Genomic DNA, 20,764 nt, shown 5'->3' on the forward strand with positions numbered 1-20,764 from the left:
TTGCAGATCAGACTGGCGCCATCCTTTCTCAAAGATTTGACTGCTTAGAGGAACATTTCCCATTCTAAATAGAGCCAGACCATCACCTTCACCCACTTCACCAGTGCAAGTATTCACAATTGTCAGCAGCTCTGTCTGTGCTTGATTCTGGATTAGAAAAATGCTGTTTCAAACCTCTGCTTTCAGATACAAACTTAGTGTGAAACCAGGTTCAGCTCTCTCTCTGCTCTACAAACACCAAATGCAATCTATTCTACCTGACACCCAAAATAGCGTACTGAACCAGAGGAAGACTAAGAGTTCTTCCCATCTTCTGGTTTGCCTGAATCTTCTTTCATCAAAGCAGCTCCTACCATTTTTACAGTGCAATCACTCGTGACACTGACAGTGAAACACAAACACCTATGCAAGGCTCAGAAGAGAGAACACAGAGCCATTATCGATTATTTATTTTCTCTCTTCAGTTTCCAGAAGTTTTCTCCTTGGACCAATCGTGCACATCCTGCTTGCTTTCTTCATGACACTGCTTTGCCTATAACAGCAATGTTGTTTCTGACACGCTTGTTACATTTTATCCTCAAATTTAAGGGCTGCATCTCACAGGCTGTCAAGTAATGAGCACAAGCGCTGGCATAAATTTTACTACAACATAAAACAGACTACATGAGCAAAGAACATAAGTTTATACATCAGATAGTACTCAGAGACTCACATCAGCTTTAAATTACACTAGTTGCATTGGTAAACACTGCAATAAGCAATAGACAATATAATTATGCTTACCAAGATGGCCTAAATTGCTGAAATCTTCTCTAGCTGTGCATAAAATGGCATAGCCTTTGCTTTAGGTTATATCAAATTTCATCTAGCAGGAACCCACTGAGACAATTCAGTTTCACGGATCACTTGTGGGAAAGCAGGCAGAACTCTATTCTTCCACTCCCTTATTTCTAGGAATTAAAGATTATTATTTGGGGAAGCATAGTATTTTTTCAAATGTTCCTCAGCAGAGAAATTGCAAGACCAAAGAAACATATATCCTTTACCAAGAAGAGAGCAAAGGAAATTAGAACACAACATAATGTTTATGCTCTCCTGTATAAAACTTGAGCTACTATGGCACATATCCATGGCTGTTCTCTGCCTGGCCTGTTCCCAGATATCAAACTCCAGGACTTCTTCATTCTAGTCGAATGGGACTACTACACGTGCTCCAAGTTCCCTCTTGAATCCTTAAAATTCCACAAGTTCTGAGGAAAACGTATGGGGAATTCCCTGGGGACATCTCTGCAGAATCCCTTTACCTTCTAAGCCTTTTTTGTACGCAGTACACGCTGGAAGACAGTCCAGGTGTTCACAGGTATTATCTTGTATGCTGTCTTGTCTTTTTGTATATATACGTACAACATTTAAAATAAAACATCTTCAAAAAAGAAAGGTGAGAGAGTGGTTGAGAAGCACCAGTTGCTAGCAGGGAGTGCCGTAGAGCAGTAAGCTGCAAGGTGGTTGAACCAGGAGGGACAGAATTAGCTGATACAAAGCAGGAAGTGCTTCACCGGGGTAAGCTGACTCAGAAACCTAGCTGTGGAAACAGGGACTACGTGATCAAATGTAACATCTCTTTCATAGCTTCTTACCTCAAAGCCATCTGCCTGTTTGAGGGGGGGGTTGGAGAGGACAACTACTACCCTGAGCCTCTTTGTTAAAAATGGTGGAAACTCCTGTAAAGGCATATCCATCCTATTCATAAAATTCTAGGAAAAAGAGTAAATGGGTCATCACCAGGGGTTGGGGGATCTCCACTGATCTTGGTTAGGACACAGGAAAGTGGTGCAAGTCTCGAGGAAGACTGATGGTAGATTAAAGGACAATTGCTCTGGCCACTATCAAACAAAAGGTAACTATTTGGAAGAAATGTTATTAGAGAAGTAGTCCCATGAGAACAGTTGCCCAGACACATGGACCAGAATGAGCTGTGGATCCCAGAGCAGGAGAAATAACACCCAGAAAAGGCTGTCAGCACGCCGACCTCAGATTCACCAGCTCTGTCCAACAGGCAGTGCATCCACGGCAGTACACTGTTTCCTTCAGCTTCTAGGACTCTGACCCCAAAAATAGTAACAAACCTTGTGGGACTAAACTCATGGTAGAAGGGCACAAATAGGAAGACTGGGTCCAGCCACATAAAAAGCCACTAGAGAACACCAAAGGGAGGGAGGGGGAATTCCTGATAGCATTTTTTCCTGTGAGGAGAAACTGATTTCTCATTACCACAGCAGTTTGTAGGAAAAGCTCCATTTCAGCCAACGGTCCTCAGAAAGACTTTGTAAGAATACAGGCAGTTTATTACTATTTAATATATATACATGTGTGTGTAATTTGATTTTGATATCAAATTCACTTTTTCCTTTGAAGTGTGTGTGTGCAGAGGGCAAGGGTTGCTTTATTTTTATTTTCAGTCCACAGTCTATTTTTAGACCTCACCTTTTGTTCTGAGCCAGGAGGAAAAAAAAAAAAAAGTAGTGGTGAATATTCCCATCAGGCAGAAAAAAAGCAGGTGTTGCAGAATACCAGTTCTGGAGGAAATCCCAGTGCAATTTTATCCATCCTCAGGCCCCCGTGAGAGGATCCTCTTTAACTTTGTCAGTAGCCTTATATTAGCGCCCTCCCCCTCCCAGGTAAAGGCTATAACAATTTATTTGGCCAATATCATGGCAACACTGCCCAGAAGTTCCCTGTTCTCCTCAGAAGATGCAGTTACTCCTTGAGGAGAGCTGGCCAAGGACACCAGCTGCAGCCTAATCCTGCAGAAGACATTATCCCAGCTGCATCACATGCTCTTTCGGTCTGCTCCCAAGGCCACCACGGCCTGCAGCAATCTGCAAAAGCCATACAGTTGCCAGGCCAGCTCAACCTTTGCCCATCTAAAATTCCCTTCCCTGCACAGCTCAGTGGAGACTCTGGAGCTGTAGGTTACAAAACCTAATTTGGAAAACATAGCAATCTGGAAACACCCTCAGAGACAGAGTGGAAAGGGAAATATTTCACAGAAACAGCACCAGATAAAGAAATATGCTCTACACAAACCCACTCAAGCACTTCTGAGTGAAAGTGACTATTATTAATATGTTAATTTATAACAACGTGCACAGTTGATGTCACTGTTGGTGAATTAAGCTGTTCATATTACCAGGAAAAAAGGAGGGAGGTTTTCATTTGAAATTGGAGTTGATGTTGATTCCAGAACAACATCCTGGACAGAAGACGCTTCTCATTTTTCATTCTTTAAGCTCTCATCTTACAAAACATTTTTCACAAGAAGAATGATCTCTCATAATCGGCAGTGCTTTCTCAGAGCAACAGAGGCTGTCATTGGAAAGCTAGATTTTGGATTGTACCAATATGTAAATATGAAGAATGTGTCTAAATCAAAGCCTATTCTGGCCTTCCGCTGCTAGGTTACCTTCAAGCCTCGAAACTGCATCAAGAGCCATTTATTGCCTCATGGCTGAGAAACTCACTTGGCCTGGAATCACTCACTCAGCATGGCTTGGAAGCAACAGTGACGGCTGAGAATTGACAAAAGCATGCGCCATGCATGCGAGTTTCAAACAGCCAAGCTTAGACCTGTGGTTACTTACACAGTCTCAGCTCTTTCACAAAGATACTGGCCAGGTGATAAGGTCAGCCAACTCATTTGCTGCTTTGTACACACTGACTTAAAGGCTTTATAAACTCTGTGAGTTGGCAGTCCAGCAAACTCTTTGGCTGATTGGTTAAGTTGCCCGTGTTTCCCCTAAGTCACTAAGGAGAAAACAGCTGCACTGGTGGAGCAGCTCATGGCTCTTCCTCCTCTTCAGAAAATCTCATACGATCTTGACAGGTGGCCGACTTGCGGAGTTGTTCTCTCAAGGGCAGCTGCTAGGGACTACCGCGCTGCAGAGTATAACGCAATCTCAAAAGAACAGAAAGCTGAAAAGAAGCGACACTGCTTTTCTTGCTAGTGACCATCCTAAGACACTTACAGGTTCCACTGCTGGTCTGTCAGAAAAGGAAAATAATCAACTAGATCATCTTCTAACTGAGGAAAATGTAAACTTGCCAGTTGAGACATACTAAAGAAATGAATCTCAAACATTTTGCAAGCACTGTTTTTCTGACAGAAGGACATCCATTTCTCCAGCCCTGTTCCCAACCTGTCAGTGGCTTCCTGAGCTGCAAAATTTCCTAGCGTCCTCAGAAAAGTCTCTTCCTTGCCTCTGCCCCAGTCTCCACCATCATCTGCATGCTGAAACTCTCGGTACTGCCAAGCCAAGTATTTACTGCCCATCTGCTTGCAAAATAGTTTTAAGGCAATAACAAGCTTGCTGAGTTCTGCAAAAGTTTCTTCTCCTCATATATAATCAAGCTAGTTGAGCATGTGGGTGAGATTCCTCAAGGGTGTTGTAGCCAGAGCCAGGAGACAGCATTTGGTTTCATCCCATGCAAAGTTTTGTCAACAACGAGGCAGGGGATTTTAGTACCAGAGAACACGACGTCTGAGGGTTGTTTCCCCCCATGGCACAGCCTCACTGTGCTAGAGTTCACAGTTTTCAGACACTTTAGTGGAGACTCCAGCTCCTGGCATCTAGACCCAATGAAGCTTCTAAAGATGGAAATTAAGGTGCTTTGCTGAAACTTAGGGAATATTAGCTGTCATCATTTGGTGTTTCATCTACAACAGATTTAGATCTAATGCCCCTGCCATCAGCTCTTTCAGGTCATTTACATGAGTTTCAGAAAGCTATGCGAAATGTATTTATTTTTGCGATTTATGCACATAAGGCTGAAAAGAAAGAAAAACACACATTATTTTTTAAAGACCTATCCACATATTTTTTTCCAACTGGAATACTATGTGGCGTGGCATAAAAGAGCAGAAGCTTTCTCCGTTGATGAACTCTTATTTTACATCACCCTTGTGTAGATATGGCTTTTGCACTTTAGTTCACTTTCCTGCTGTGGATTCAAGGGTTCACATCTTCCATTCAATTAAAGCCTGCAAGACGCTTGAAACTGTTGCTTGAGTTCTCCTGTTTTGTTTTGTTTTGTTTTCTGAATCTTGATGCTCCTTTCAATGCATTTTGAAGGACTTCGTAATTCTCATCTTACCACTTACAGACTCCAGTTACTGGAGCAGTTCTTCTTTACTTTCACCTCAGTAGTATTTGCCCTTTTCTTTGTGCCGATGCACAATGGCTGCTCTCTACTGTTCCTGTGAGTGCTGCAAGAAGAGCAATAAGGCCACCCTTAGTGACATACCTGCTAATTCGAATCAACACCAGAAAACAGCACAACATACTACTTAGAAGGAAGGCTAATAACGAGGTGTGCCAAAGCAAATGCGTTTCTACATCGGTTTCCAAGATATCATAGAACTTTGTCAAGGCAGGTAATGGAAACTGTGAACCTGACTGCAGTCACAGAGCTGCCTGCAGAGAAGGGTGGCTCAGTTTATTTCTTCTCAAAGGCCTGGGAATTGCAAAAGAGAGATGCCTTCACAAAAAGGGCTGTGTCCATGAATTTATCATAGCCGTACCACTTATCATCCACCATCTTTAGAGAGAACTAACTCTACCGTACGAGGAAACGGGAATCCTTTACTTGTAAGTTCCTATGTTAAGCCATGAGTTTTCTATGGGAAAAAAGTCTTAATACGTCTTGGCAGGTGCACAGGTCATCTAATGAGTATGCAGATGGGGTTTTATGGTGCCACAGCTCTTTTTCCACTCATCTGAAAGAAAATGCCATACTTACTGAGAGGCCAATGCTGCTGCAAACTGAGAATGAAGTTATAGAATCAATGTTAACAACTTTGGAAAGGATGGAGTTCACAGTATTAAATTTTAGCATTTTGGAAGCCTTTACAATTTGGAGACAAGGTTACCATTTTTCTATTATGTCAGCACAGAAATGATCACAAGGTGTTCAACACTAAATGTGTCTCTAGGCCATAAGCTTCTCAAGGTAGCAATCATTTCTTTTGCCTGTCTCTGTAACCTCTAGTATAATGAAGACTTCATTCTATTAGTCATACCTAGACTGAAAACTTTCTATTTCAAAAGTCACCTCCTTTCATTTTTGTTGAACTTGCAACCTACTAGATTTGTTTGGTGCCCCAACTTTTTACTGCAAGAGATAGCTGAACAATCATTTCCTGTTCACTTTCTCTGAGATACCTACTGATGACTGCACTGGCTTACGAGCAGGGGTACTGATGTTCTGTACTGGGTGAAAAGTTTAATATCTTATTCTTGGGGCAAGAGGGCACAGGGAAGGTTTTACACGAGATGTTTTCCAAGCAGCAGCCACTGGAAGCAGCCCGGGAGGGTAAGAACGTCTGAGGCAGTCTTCAGGCAGATGGGATCAGCAGTTATGGCAGCCAAAGGTGAATGCAAAAACTGTTCTTGCTGCAACTTTGCTGTTAACAGCTAGTTCTTGTCTTCCAAGCAGGTGATATGCTAGGAGAGAATCAGGTATGTAAGCACAAGCTTGCACGGGCACAGGTCTCATTTTTTTGATTCTGCCAGAGCAGTTCTGCAGTTTTCAAACACCACCACGATTAGGTGTAAGTGACTTTAGCTGCATGTATCACTCTACTATCAATTCATATCTCGGAAAGTAACTGACTTTGGTCTGAGACTTAATTTACACAACCTAACTGCTCTGTTTGTATACTGCCGCTTCTCTCCATTACGAATCACGAACAGGGAGGTGGAAATTCTGCTCATTGTTCTACCGTCTGCATAAACTTAGCCAAAGGTCAGACTGTGGATACCATTGTGCTCTTCCCAAAAGGTAGTATTCTGTCACTAGGTTTCCCATTATCCCTAAATATCTTTTGGTTTCTTGCCTAAGACCCTTCCTGCACCCTTCATCCTCACTCTTCTACATTCGGAAGCACTGACCGCTCCCCTGTAATTTTATGGCCAAGGCTTTAAAGGGGAATGAAGATGGGAAGAGCTTATGTGGCTTCTTCTCCCTCCTCCCAATTTTTCTTTCCAGCACGCTCTCAGGTAAATCTGTGTTGTTCAGACACTCTTGGTTAACATGTCCCCACTCTGCTGCTGAGCACAGCAGATCTCACAGAGATCACCAGGTCACCTACAGCCAGAGCCAAGAGATCTGGGGAACCACAGACCTGAAAGCTGGGGAAAATTAGCAGAAAGTCTTCTAGGGAACAGAGCTGGCAGGCACACAGCTAAATCAGATACATTAAGAAAGGGTCATGGCAGCCTTTGTAGAGGGAAGGCGTGCCTTACAAACTCCTGCAGTACTTGGGAGGACTTGGTAAACATAAGGATGAAGGTTGAAATAGTCTTACTGACTTTCAGCAAGGTCCTCAAGGGACACGTATTTGCCATGGGATAAGAGGTTAATATCTGTATTCTGCCCACCCTAAAAAAAAAAAAAAAAAAAAAAAAAAAACTGAGAGAGAGAAAACTTAAAAGAGAAGAAATAAAAAGTAGGAGGAAGCAGTAATTGTTTCCAGCAGAGGAAGATCTCCAGAGAGATGTGTATTAGTGACCTTTGCTGTTCAACACAGTCACAAATAAGCCGAAAAAAGTCAGGAGAGAAGTAGGAGGAGAGAGAGTTCACTGTCAGCAGGAACCTAATCGGAGTCATGCAGATGAGACCTAACTGATGCCTTGCTTAAGCTTCTGGTAATACTGAAACAGCAGATGAAATTCCATATAGACAAGCACGAAGTGACGAATGTAGGTGAGGAAAATGCCACTCATTTCACATTTAAATGGTGGTCACTGTGCCACTCATACGCACTCATGAATGAGATTTTGGGTGATGATACACCAAAAATATCAGCTCTGTGCTCAGTAATAGTCAAAAATATTCAAAATTATTATGGAACGGCTAGAGGACGCTGGAGAGAATGTAACCATTGTGTCCCTGTATAAGTGAATAAGCCTTGAATACTCTGCAATTTTTTTCCTGGCGTTCAAGAAAATATAATGGATAGAAGAAACCCGTAAAGGCAGGAAGGATGCTGGGAGGTCTGTGACAGCTTCTGTCTAAGGAAAACCAAATAAAAAAAAGGCTGGAAGAGATAGAGGGGATTATAACAGTGGAACCAGATTTTGCAATACACAGTCAGGAAAGGGATTTGCATAAAATGACAAGAATCTCAGAGAAAAATGAACAGAAAATGATGGTTCAACTATCTCATGCAGTAAAAAGATGGGGCATCAAACCAATCTAGTAGGTTGTAAGTTCAATACAAATGAAAGGAGGCGACTTTTGAAATAGAAAGTAGTGCATCTGTGCAACTCCCTGCTCCAATGCGTTAAAGATTTACACAAGGTCAAAAAGAAGCAGGATAGGCTCAAAGATGAAAATCCATTCAGAACTATTAACTCTGATGTGCCTACCACAGAAGTTGAAATTGTTTTAACTGGTCGATAAAGTAACGAGTTGTGATGTAACTCTCCGTAACTATATAAATAGATGAGTGCATAGCTGTAACTATAAAAGTATGTAACTACACCAGTGTAGTTTAACTAGAGACTGTTGCTTGCTCCCCTCACCTGTTGCATGTTATCAGCGCATTTGTTCCTTGTGCATCAGCATTACACCATACCTTGACGACAGGGGCGTAGGTTATGGGAGGAACAGAGTCTAGCTGAAGGAAGACGTTTACAGGCTAAATGACTTTGGTAATGCTGACGTCATTCTTTGCTGTATGTTGTTCAGGCCGTGTGCAAACTTACCTATTTATAGATTATAATTATAAAGCCTAGCATGCTGGAATAGTAGCATCTGCCAAAATCAATAATGTCAAAAGGTGGACGTAATTAAAAACAATATAATTGCAGTCCTGCCAAAAATCTGCTTTGGCTCACTGTACTAAGCAATTTGGAACAGAGCTGTTCCAGTGAGTTCATCAACATCCTAACGAAGCCACAGCCGTTTTCCAAGGTTTGTAATTATTGCAATCAAGTCGTACTATTTTCCTCTCTTTTCTTTTTTTCTTGTGAGGAAAAAGTATGCAATTCCGTTTAACCTCACAATGCATAGTATCTATATTTTATCACTGATTTCCGTCTGTAGTTTGACTACGAATCAAAATGTCTTCCCACCTCCTTCCCTCCCCTCTCCTCCCCCCGCCAAGTTTCAATATACTCGGTTCAGATCTGGATTGTTTCAGCTTGAGATCTATGCCAAAGACAGACTTGAAGTGGATACAGTGAGAAGCTAACGTCTTTTGTGGTCTCTGCACCATTTTCATTTCCATTTTCAGATACCCTTTATGCTGCTTTGTGTTAACAACGACGGACCTGTCACGGCTCAGGGTATCCTGTCACAAGGCAGGCTGAACTCTTTGATTCTTCCAGCTGAGCCGGGAAAGCCAAGTTTTCTCTTGTCCCCGTCAGCCTGTCCTCCCTCCAGCGGTGGGACAGGAACACGTTCAAACACAGCTCACCAGGATGATGACAAATGGTGTTTACCAGCCATGCAGAGGAATTACAAACCTGCACAGGAAAAAGGACGAGGCACTTTCTGAGACCCTCCCACAGAACTGTGGGTGAAATGTGGAGTTATTTGCCCTGCTCCGTACTTGGCCCCAAGTACACTCATGCTGCAACATTTCTGTGCAGTAGGTGTGAGGGCTTACACTGTTCCATTGGGGTTTGTGCCTGTTCCTTTCCAGGCAGGGGAAAACGTTTACTTGACCTTGTTTATCAAGGAGATGTTTTTTCCTGTAGGTTGCACTATCGTGATTTTCAAACAGCCTCCTAACCCCGTCCCCTAGCCTGACTTCAAGGCAGCCCTCTCCAAATCCCTGCTCTCCAGAGCCCTTCATGTACAGAACAGAGTTGCTGGTGATTATCCGAAATGTTTGCAAGATAAAACCATACAGCTTGTAGCTCCAAGCGTTAAGCTGCATCCTAAGCAACCTTCCAGCTTACATTGCTATAACCTCTTATTTTGGGCTGTACTGTAAAGCACTACCCTTTGGGGTAGGCAGGCAGGTCCTCTGGACTGCTCCACCTAGCCAAGGCAGACCTCACCAACATGCTATCCTAGCCAAAAACCAAGCCAGGGTGTCAGATGCCACAAGCCGAAGGGTCCGCCTGGAAACTGCCCCAGCGGTATGAAAGATTGCATATCTCTCAGAGTCACCACACACAATTAGATCAGTCCCCAGTGTCACCCTCTCTTTGAGGTAGCGTGCCTGCAGATGTGCCGGAGGACGTCACTTCTCAAAACTTCTCAATTAAATCTGTTACAATGAGACTCTCTTTGCATGTTCCTCCCTCTCCTCACCAACAGAGAGCTGCTGATAGCTCAAACACCAGTCTGCACTGGGACCAACCTTTTTTTTCCATTTATTCCTCTAGTGAGGAAATTGGGCTCTGCACTGAAGCACTCAGAACTCCTCACCTGTACTCACTGAGTTCTCAGACTTAGTAAATAATGGCTACTGCAGCCTCAAATTACTCGGATAGTCAAAGGCAGAGAAAGTGCATCCTTCCTTTCTTGCTGCTTTACTCCTTCCTTTGTCCCTAACCTGACCAAGCTGAGATGCAGATAAATACCATAGACTGTGCGAGGATCTCACATACTTTACTACAGATTGCATACAAGTACGCAGAACAGAAGACAAACACCACTCCTAGTCAGGGAAAATATTTTAATCTGTGAGATAATGAACAATATGTTCTGATTAAAAGCTCAGTATAATCTTTACAAAAAAGTCTTACAACATTTACTAAAATCCAGGTATCTCCACTCATTTTCTAGAGTTTAGTACTAAATTAAAAATTATATGTGTTGATACTTAATTTTTCCAAAGTATGTAACACTAACGAATCATGCAGAAATAATAAAAAATAATTGTGAAAAATATAGTGGTGCTTTTCCCCGTAAAAATCATCTACATTACTTCCTTGGTCTCCATGGTCTAAAAAGTTTAATTAAAAAGGAGCATAGTTATCAGACTACTTGTGGAAAATTCATTTCAGTATGAATTTCAAGATGGAATTTGGTTCTCCTGGGGCAACTGTAATTCACTTCTCTAACTTGACTTCTGGAAGCAGCCTAAGAAAAGCAGAAATATAAAGAATTACATTAAAGGAGATAGTTGGGAAATATGCGGCCACCTTCTCCACATCAACAAAGCAATGAGATAAGGATTTGTGCTCTCAGAAAAGGTACATAGTGAACAAGTTTGTGGGAAAATAAACACAAAAATTGGTTGCGGAATTTTATTCTGCATTGATTTAAAGGTCATTTTAGTGTATTCAGTCACATTACACAGTATTACATATTAGATATTTTCTGAATATTTGTGAGAGTTTTTTATTACCCACTCAAATTGCATTACTGCAGTTTGACTTTAAGGCTTTGGTCTGCAAAATTAAAGCAATCCAATTTAAGTGAGGAAGAAAATCACTGATCGATGCTGAAGCAGTTTCTTTAATGTATTTTGAGTAGTTTTGCCAATGGATGAGTTATTAGTATAAATCAAGAGTAACCAAACACAGCGTAATCCTCTCAAAAAAAGCCTTTTGCAAATAAAATCTTCCAAAATAAGAACTGAAGACTAATGCTCAAGAATTTTGTCTAAGGACAGTAGACTGCTAACTTTGCACCAGAACAGAAGTGGTGGCAGGAACATGCACCATTACGCACCGAAGAGCATCCACAGCCAGCTGGTGAGGCACCAGGAGGCAAAGGGGACACCAACACAGCTGCTGCCAGCGCAGGCGGGCGTCAAAACCCTCTCGTCCCTGGCATGTGCGGGATAGTGGAACAGGCTGGCAAGAAGTCTCCTAGCCTTCCCTTTCAAGAGCAAAGCTATTTTGCACAAACGTGCTTCGTGTAATTCTTTTGAAGAGGTGGGTATGGGACGTTAATCTTCCTTTTTTTACCAGAAAACTCAAATAGACAGTTGCAATTCTCTCAAAGGTGAATTTTACAATGACTCAGTAATGGTTGCTTTCTGTGGGGGAAGGGAGGTATAATGCAAGTGGAGAAAGAGGAGTCATTATGCCTTATGAGAAAGCGATTTTTGTTCCAGCTCGAAAGGGGCCAGCCTGAGACTGCAGAATTTCCCCTAAAGTGGATAAGACAATTCATTTACAGTGACACTAACAGGATTAGAAGCTTTAAATATCTCGTACATTGAAAATGCATCATGCAAGGTATAGCCATATAGGAGTGCAAAGTTAAGCGTGAGTCACTGCGCTGCCATTATACGTGTACTTAAGTAAACATGCTCTTCTCCCCATGAGGAGATATGAGGGTTCTCTTGAGAACTGCAAGGGGTGGATATGTTGCGAGAAAGATACAAGGTTTTGAAATAATGGAAGGCTAAACTGATGAAAAGGTGACCCAAGAGAGAAAATTTATCTTTTGAAGATACAAGATATTACTCAGAAATGTTTATTTTAATGCCTTTGTCTTAGTTAAAAAGAGCTATAGGCTTCCAAAAGAAATGTATGTTTACATCTGTATATCGCAGCTAGAAAATTTTGAGTAGCAGTTAATAGGGGTAGAACTGTAGGTAACATTGTCAGCGGATCCCGAAGAAATAGTAACACTGAAAGCGTATGGGTGGTGAGCTATCAGCTGCTAAAAAAAGTCTAGCTCATGAATCTGTTGTTCCGATAAACCAGGACCATACCCTAGCAGATCAGAATGAAAGAAATGGCTAAGAGACCAAGTTCAAAAAAGATGGTCCTGCCAGGTATACTTCACGAGCCACCAGGGCTGATTCACCTGTCTCCCTCGACACACCTGGAGAGCAACTCCAGCTGGCATACATGGGGACACTGGAGAAATCTGCTAGCAATGCCAGTGCAAGTATCAACCTCTCAGGTTACTTTTAGCCACCATCTGAACAACATGGAAAGTACGTCTGGCATGAAGAACATGTAAACTTTGCATGGGTTGAGTCCTCCACCAGCCTGCACCTGCTTGCAGGCAGGACCTGGGAGCTCTGCATAGTGAAATCGCTTGCTGGCAGCACTAAGCTGCTGGGCAAGTGCCTGGACGCTAGAAACAAAGGCCTGTTTGGTTCAGAAAATCTAACAGAGGCATGTTAATCAGCTTATCACTCCCTAGAACATAGTTCTCCAAAGACAAGACAAATGGAGGAACAGGAAAGAACAATTCCTTCAGGGATTTAGTGAAATTGGGTTACCTCAAAAAAGTACTGCCAGAAAACTCTGGCAGTTTTCTGCCATAGGCCCAGAAAACTCTGAGACGGGTCTTATGTAGTATCTGTGCTGTAGCTTCTCCTGTAGCAGAGAAAGCCGTTCAAGGGCGCTGTAGGAGGAAATTTCTGAATTATCTCTGAGAGAGATCCTGAAGGGCAAGAAGTGGAAGAAAGTGGTGATTGTGCTTTCCTGCCACAACACATCTCCTGCTGAAGCCTGAATAGACGTGACACTCCTAGAGCATCCTGGTTCAGAGGTCATTTAGGGAGACATAAAGGTAATTAGCAGCCCTGACAACTAGGACACATGCTCCATCCCACCCTCCCATGAGATCATACGTCTTTCTGTGAACTTGGCTTTGCTGTTCTGAAGCTGCTGCTCATCGTGACTTCGCATTGCTTTCAAAGAGTGCCACTCCCTGGTTTAACCGAACCACTGCACTTCTTTCACCAGGAAATCTGATTTATAAGAAAAGCTGGGGTGTGGACCACATGCACAACCTTATGCAGGGATTAAGCCAGGAACCCAGCTTGCACTACCACAAAAGGGTAAAGACCCCGGGCTGAAAATGAGGGTGCTTGAACCAGAAGAAAGTCCCGTTTTTCTCTTTTTTTACGTCTAGGTATCCAAATCCTGCAGAAAGTTTGGGCACCTGTTTCGGGAGCGCCCCAAGTATTACAAAATGCCACACCATCTTTCATTTCTCCTCCCTGGCTAAATCTGCAAAACAGCATCAAGCTAGAATAATGCTTCAGCTGTCTCCCGCAAGCTCCCCAGAACAGATAGGACAATTTGTACTCATTACAAAGCTAATGCATTACTAGATTAGCCTCCTGGATCTTACACCCTTGTAATATCCTCTCATCACTTCAAACATTCATCCCAGAGAATTAAATAAAATTCATAACCATGAAATAACTGGGAATGGCTGCTAGCTTCCCATAGCTGAGGGCATTGCAGATATCTAAATTGAACTTTTCCTAGGGTAGACGGTTAATTTACTTCAGTTATTAGCTGTGAAATCTCACGGAATCCCGCAGGCCTCCAAATTCTCCCTGAGGCAGGTAGTGGTCAGCTGCAGATCTAAAAAAGAAGTATTTGAATGTGAAAGGGAACCATGATTGTTTAATCACTTGCACGGATTACTTCTTAGGGTATTACAAATGTTTGGAGAACACTGTCTCTGTTATTCTTCAAGTGTAGGAGAGACGATGGTAATGAAACTGCGCTGGGTGAGTATCAAAGACACCTCCCTGCAGAGATTTTTGGAAGTGCTTTATATGACTTCCATATGGCCTCCTGTAATACTGTTAATAACCAGCCTAACCATCTAAAGTGCCCTTGAAATGTTTTACTGTGTCATCGTGTACACTGCATACACAGCTGATTCCCTTAAGCACAAAGCGGTTAAAAGGGCACATATTTTTCAGCTTTAGGTTACTTTCCAGAAAGCCCATGAAAACCTGGAAGCAGCACCAAGGGTGTCCAGAGCTCCAGCACTAAACTGGAACCTTGGACTTAATGTCAGTTTCCCATTGCAGGACTGGAAAAGCCCAGACTCGCTTGGCTGCTGCCAAGCAGCAGACCTGGAGGGCTGTGCTCGCTGTGTCTGCTCGGCCCCATCCATTCTGTCCCAAGTGAGCCGAGCCCACTCAGGAAACCCTCATGTCCACAGGCTGCACAAAAAGGGAGTGGCTGGATAAAGGAAGCATGGTATGCATCCATGGCATCAACCAGCAAGCTTTTATAATGTGTCTCCTTCAGTGCTTCCTTTGTTTTACAGGGCAACTAATTTCCTTTTTCCTTCCTTTCCTGTTTCCTTTCCTCTAAAGGGACAACAACTGATGGGACATCTTGTTGCAATAGAGCTCTCCTAGGAAACACACTCTTGCAATAAATATCACTTTCACTGCCAGCACTGCAAACTCCTCCAGAGCTACGGCCGTCTGTATCCCTGCAGAACTTTATGAGATCACTCATGGTGCACACAGAGATGAAATATTGATTGTTAGAGTGAAACGGCTGCAGGTGAGAGCTTTAGAGACGGGGGGAGAATACTGACTGCAAGGTTCTTATCTTTTGTACAAAAATTTGATTGAGAAGCCAGTCTAGAAAACATTCTCCTTCAGTCACCCTAGGTTTCTGAGGAGACCTTTGATTTACTCATTGTGCTAATGCCTCCTTAGGAGAACAATGAGTGGACAAGCAGTCAGGACAAAGAACACTTACGGTCTCTTTTATGCATGATGGTTTAACACAGCTCCAGTGAACTGAGACAGATAGGACAGCAGAAGCAATATTAAAGTTTGTAAAAAGCATCAAGGAAGCTCACACGTACGCATGTAATTCTACTGTTGGACCTCCTGCTAATACATAGCTGGGTCCAGGCACCTTGACCAAACCACTGTTGCCCTTTTATGTGGTGCAGTACAGTAGAAGGCTATTTTCCTCCGCTTTCTACTGTGTTATCTTTTCCGCGTTAAAAGAATAGAAGGTTGGAAAATATTAACTGCAGCATTGCTCAGGGGAGACCTGGGAACTCTAAACCCAAGAATCCCAGGCCTTGATCACCTGGATTCTCCTGCTCTCCCAGAACTCTTGTTTTGAGCAATTCTGAGGCTATTTTAACACAAGCACCAGATATAGCTTCCTTCACCACATGACAAAGCAAACCTAGAACAACAGGCTATAGATAAAAAAAAAGTCCCATGTTTTTAAATTTCCAGTTTATTACAAGTAAAATACAGAAGCTGAAACAGCCAAAGAATCTACAGATTCAGAGCATACACAGCCATTTGGCCCTCAAACTCAGTTGGTTGACGGTGGTCATGGCCACCGCATTACCCTTGTGCAGATCATTGCGTTGAGAAGAAATGCAATGACAGAGCACAAAAGGTGTAACAGGCCTATCTGTGCATCCATTATCCACCTGCATCAGTGATGTTCATTTATAGGCTGAAGACTGCTTCTAAAGAGCATATAAATAGTAATAAAAAAGGCAAGTTCATATTCACAGGCAAGCTAAACTTCTATCTAACACCATGCTCTACCTGAAAACATTACTTGGTGATCCTTCAGTCGGAAACATATGAAAGTACTACTCAAGATAAGAAGTATGTGGTAAAAAATAAGAATTCATATGCCCAAAAGACACCTTCTCTGCTAATTATGGAGATAATACTACTTGTAAAAACCCCCAGTGAGAGTCCAGGCTGCAGCACACGTTTTGCCACACTGCATCGCTGCACTCTGCCCGAGCATGCAACATCCACATTCGGGAACAGAACAGGTGTTGTGCTTTTTTCCTCTAAAGGGTGCATAGGGATGTCACTGGTCATCATGTGTATAAAATGCCATGCCTAAGAGAATTTCTTTACACAGTGAAATGCTGTGAATTCTGTAAACTGTCCCAGGTGAACAAAGTTGCAACCCCGACCTCAGAGTACAGCTATGGGCCACTCTACGTCATTCAGCACAGAGCTTTTAAAATTTTTGAAGAATTATGGCTTCATGCAACTAAATCCATAATTCTTCCAAAGCTTTAAAAACTTTTGTAACGTGGGTAGACGCCAAAATGTGGAAGGAGAAAAGGCTCCATGTGAGCCTGTGAAGAGAGAGGAGAATTGCGGAACCAGGCTAGAAACCCAGAGAGCCCCCAAGACCAGAGACTGCCCCACTGAAGAAGGTGCCAGGTGAGCTAAGGAATAGCAGCGCCTCCAGGTCAGGGTCCAAAATAGATGAAATAGTTCAGACCACCTCTGGGCTCCAGGCTTCCTTGAGCAGTTGTGTTCTAGTTCTCAGTGTCCCCTGCGCAGCTTTCTGATTATCAAGCATTACTCACCGCTTTGTGTCCAAGGCTGTTCTTGCATTGCTAAAGATTACATCTCAGTGGCAGCAGATTTCTTTAAAGACTTCCAGTGTTTAAAGTGTTCTCAGAGGTAGACATGTGCTCTATAAATGTATTTCACTGGAAGTATTTAAACTTGCCCTACAGAATAGGTGGGGGTTTGAAACAGAGGTTATTCAAAATGCCTTGGAAATTTCATAAAAAACTTTGGAGGAACTTTTTTCATAAAAAGTTTGGAGGGAAATAAAAAAGTTACCTGAGTAAGCATTAGTGAGAGAAGCAATACACAGGCTGGGGTGGTGCTCAAGCCATGAGTCAATATAAATATCCCCATAGAACCAGCTGCGTGTTCACGGTGCAGCACCTGCTTGCCTACCCCTTACCTCTCCGCATATTCTGTGAGCTCTGCCTCAGGGTCACAGGTGCAAAAAGGCTTGTTCAGAAGGCTATGGGGAAGTAGGAAAAATTGTTGGTGGTGTGTCCCCAGCTCCCTTAAAATAAGGGAAATGAGCCAATCAGCCCAGGAAATGGGCTCTGTCCTTGGCTCTGGCACTTTCTGTGAATATCCCCAGATAAAAGCCGGGCAATCAATTTGCTCAGAACAGAAAAGCTGTGTGACAGACTGTTTATTGCATACTGGCAAGCACCACCTCTGCAGAGTAGTCACACAGGTTGCCTTCCAAGCGTGCAGCCGAGCTGAGAACGTGCACCATCATCCTTGTAAGCAGTGATCTTCCCAACATGAGCAGCAAGCAAGGCCAGCAACTAGCTCTCCTCTATGACTTCTGGTGTTCTGTACATCTACAGCAGGGAAATCGAGTAACTTTTACACTAGGATGAAATATTTCACCTCTGTTTACTACTATAGAGAGTCATATGTAGCCCTCAGAGGGTATTTATTTGCTCTCCACTTCCAGTCCTGGGGATGCTTAAAGGCAGAGGAATACACTAGTAGCCAAATAATCTGCTCCTTAAGGGTGAACAGGCTGGCAGGGGCGGAGTAGTAGGAGTGTAGACTGTTGTGCTCTGTAATTAAACATTGTCATTTGGCATTTGACAGTGTTATTTGAGCACTTCAGTCGTATTAGAGCTGCCCCAGGAAGCCCTGAGCATACCAGCAGGATGGCATTCTCTAAGTGAAGCCTGGAGGGTGTCTGGGCTGGGGCATGGAGAAGACTCAAAACCTCCATGGATGTCAGTAAGCCACTGGGGGAAAGGGAAGATGTATAGGTAGACAGCCTGAGCAGACTGAGCCGGCAGCCTCAGTGACTAACTCACACCAGCCTCTCCATAATGTCCTGTCCACCTGGAGCAGCCTTTCTTGCTAAGGTTGTTTCCACTGGCATTCTGGCAAAAACATGAATTAGGATTCACCCTGCTCAGAGCAAACCATGCAGATAGCTGAAGGATGTCATGGATCTGGAGAAGAAATGTTTTCTCCCATCAACACAATGCTGAACTATCCTAATCTCTTTCATCTAAGACACTTGAGTAGATTTGCCGTTTTCCACTCCAGAAAAGCCGGGAGCCTTGCAGTTGCATGCCGCATGGACCGCTGTTTGGACCAGAAGTGATCGTGTAAAAAAGCATTACCAAAAAAAGTAACCCTGATTTGAATATTTCAGGTGTTGAAACTACTTACTGCCAAGTCAATTCTTCCTGTGGATGATTAACATGAAGCTTAAAGGCCCCTGCACACACAAACACGCAGGCGTATGTGCACTCTACATTCATTTTATTACTGGTGCCAGTTGTGAAGTTTTGTTTTACCTTTGGCTTCTAGATAGAAGAGCTGGTATTTCTCAAAGTTTTGCTCTTCACTAGGTACCTTAATTCCGGTACTATCAGTCTGTTCTTTGTTTAATTAAATAAACTGAAATCCTTAATTTTTTCGTCTTCTTTCTGCTCCATCAAGCATCTGCATCCTACTTGGTGCTATCAGAATATAAACTCTTCCACCGTAAACCAGACTCTGCAAACTGAGTGCAGTTTTGCATACCGGACTATACTAATCAATTTAGGAAGCATATTAAGAGGGACGAGGACAATCAGCAGTTAACCATAACCATAACCAGGACTGCATGAGGCAGATCAGGAACAGCAGCTCAGGAGAGTTTTCTTTCCAGTGTTAACAGTCAGAGGAAGCCAACAGAAGTCAACAAGCTCCACCGAGCCCAGGGTCTAGCTATGCTAAGCACCACTCAAAACTCAGTCATTTGGTGAGTAGAGCGCTACTCTGCATCTCGTTCCTGTGCTACATAACATGGAAATCTTTTGCCTTTCTAAAACAATTGTAAATGGATCACTAGCTGGTAAGCAACACAGTTTTGGAAAAAAAAAAAAGCAAAAAAAACTTTTGCACAGCAAAACAAAAACCAGATGCATAAGGCCCAAGGAAAGGCAATAGCTTTCATAGCTCAACAGGGAAGATAAATCTTTCCGTGTTCCTCAAGCAAGAAGCTGGGTGCACACAGCTTAGGCATCGGTATGATGGAGGACCATCATACCAAATGGCTTCTGGAATTACAATTCTAACTGTAAATTGTAAATTAGAATTGTAATTGTAAATTAGAATTGTGATGAAATTTTGATAAGTTAGGATGAAAATTTATTAGCATACAAGCCAGTACTACAGTAGCACAGTTCTCTTAGTCAGTCCTGGGCTAACATCTCAAATAGCTGATGTTAGTGTATGCCCACAAGCAAGTGCTAGAATCTCCAGGTTATCCTTGTCTGCAGCAAAGCACTCTCTGCATTTGCCGGTCAGCTCCCTGCTCTGCCACGAGTCCCCAGAACATGGTTGTACAAGACTCTCATGAGTCCCAACCAGCAGATGAGTGGAATCTAGTTGACAGAAGCTCTGGATCAGCATTAAATTTAGAATAGTTGCCTGCATGTCTGATAAAGGTCATCTCTCAGAGGACAGATGAATGGATAGACCATTTTCTTCTCCAGTTATTGAATGTACCCTAGCTGGCGCTTCCGTGGTGTGGCAGGTCCATGCTCTAACAGGTGTAGCTTCTCTGTCCTGACACTGCCTCGTCAGTGGCTGTGCAGCAAGCTATGCATTATCCGCTGCCTATATGCCCTGCATGGCACCAGCTGCTCCTTCCATGGCTTGCCTTTGCTGCAGGTTACTTTGTCCCACCAGGGGAGACCCAACTACCCTGGAACATCCTAGGAAGCACATTCTTTCCCATCAGCTGCAATTGCCTACCCTAGGGTTTCTAAGTGAAATGTTCTAAGGATCTAACTGCCCCCCAGTTTTGCACAGGCACCTGACTCAGCACTGGGCTTGTCACATCAGCTTCTTTAGTAGGACAGCTAGGTCACCAGGGCATTTGAAGCAGTGCATACTCAGGACCCAGAAACGTGCAAAGGAAACTTGGGAGGTATTCAGCATAAATCAGAAGTATCCACTGAACCCCTCACGTGTTGCAGGTGTTTTCCTACTAGTTTCTCTGTTCCAGCATGCACTTTTTCAATTTAATATTTCCCAGTTACCTCATCCTTCCTGATGACCTCTAGAATCTCCTTTAGCCTTTGTTTCTTTTTTCTTTGATAAATGACAAACTGCCTCCAAATTAAGTCTATTACCTAGTCATGTAACAGTGGCTGTCCTTTCAGACGCACAGCCACAATAATTAGATTTCAAATTTTCCAGGCCCTTAGTGCATTAGGCAACACATGATTCCTA

Source organism: Struthio camelus, chromosome Z (genome assembly GCF_040807025.1).
Source record: "Struthio camelus isolate bStrCam1 chromosome Z, bStrCam1.hap1, whole genome shotgun sequence".
Classification (NCBI taxonomy): Eukaryota; Metazoa; Chordata; class Aves; order Struthioniformes; family Struthionidae; genus Struthio; species Struthio camelus.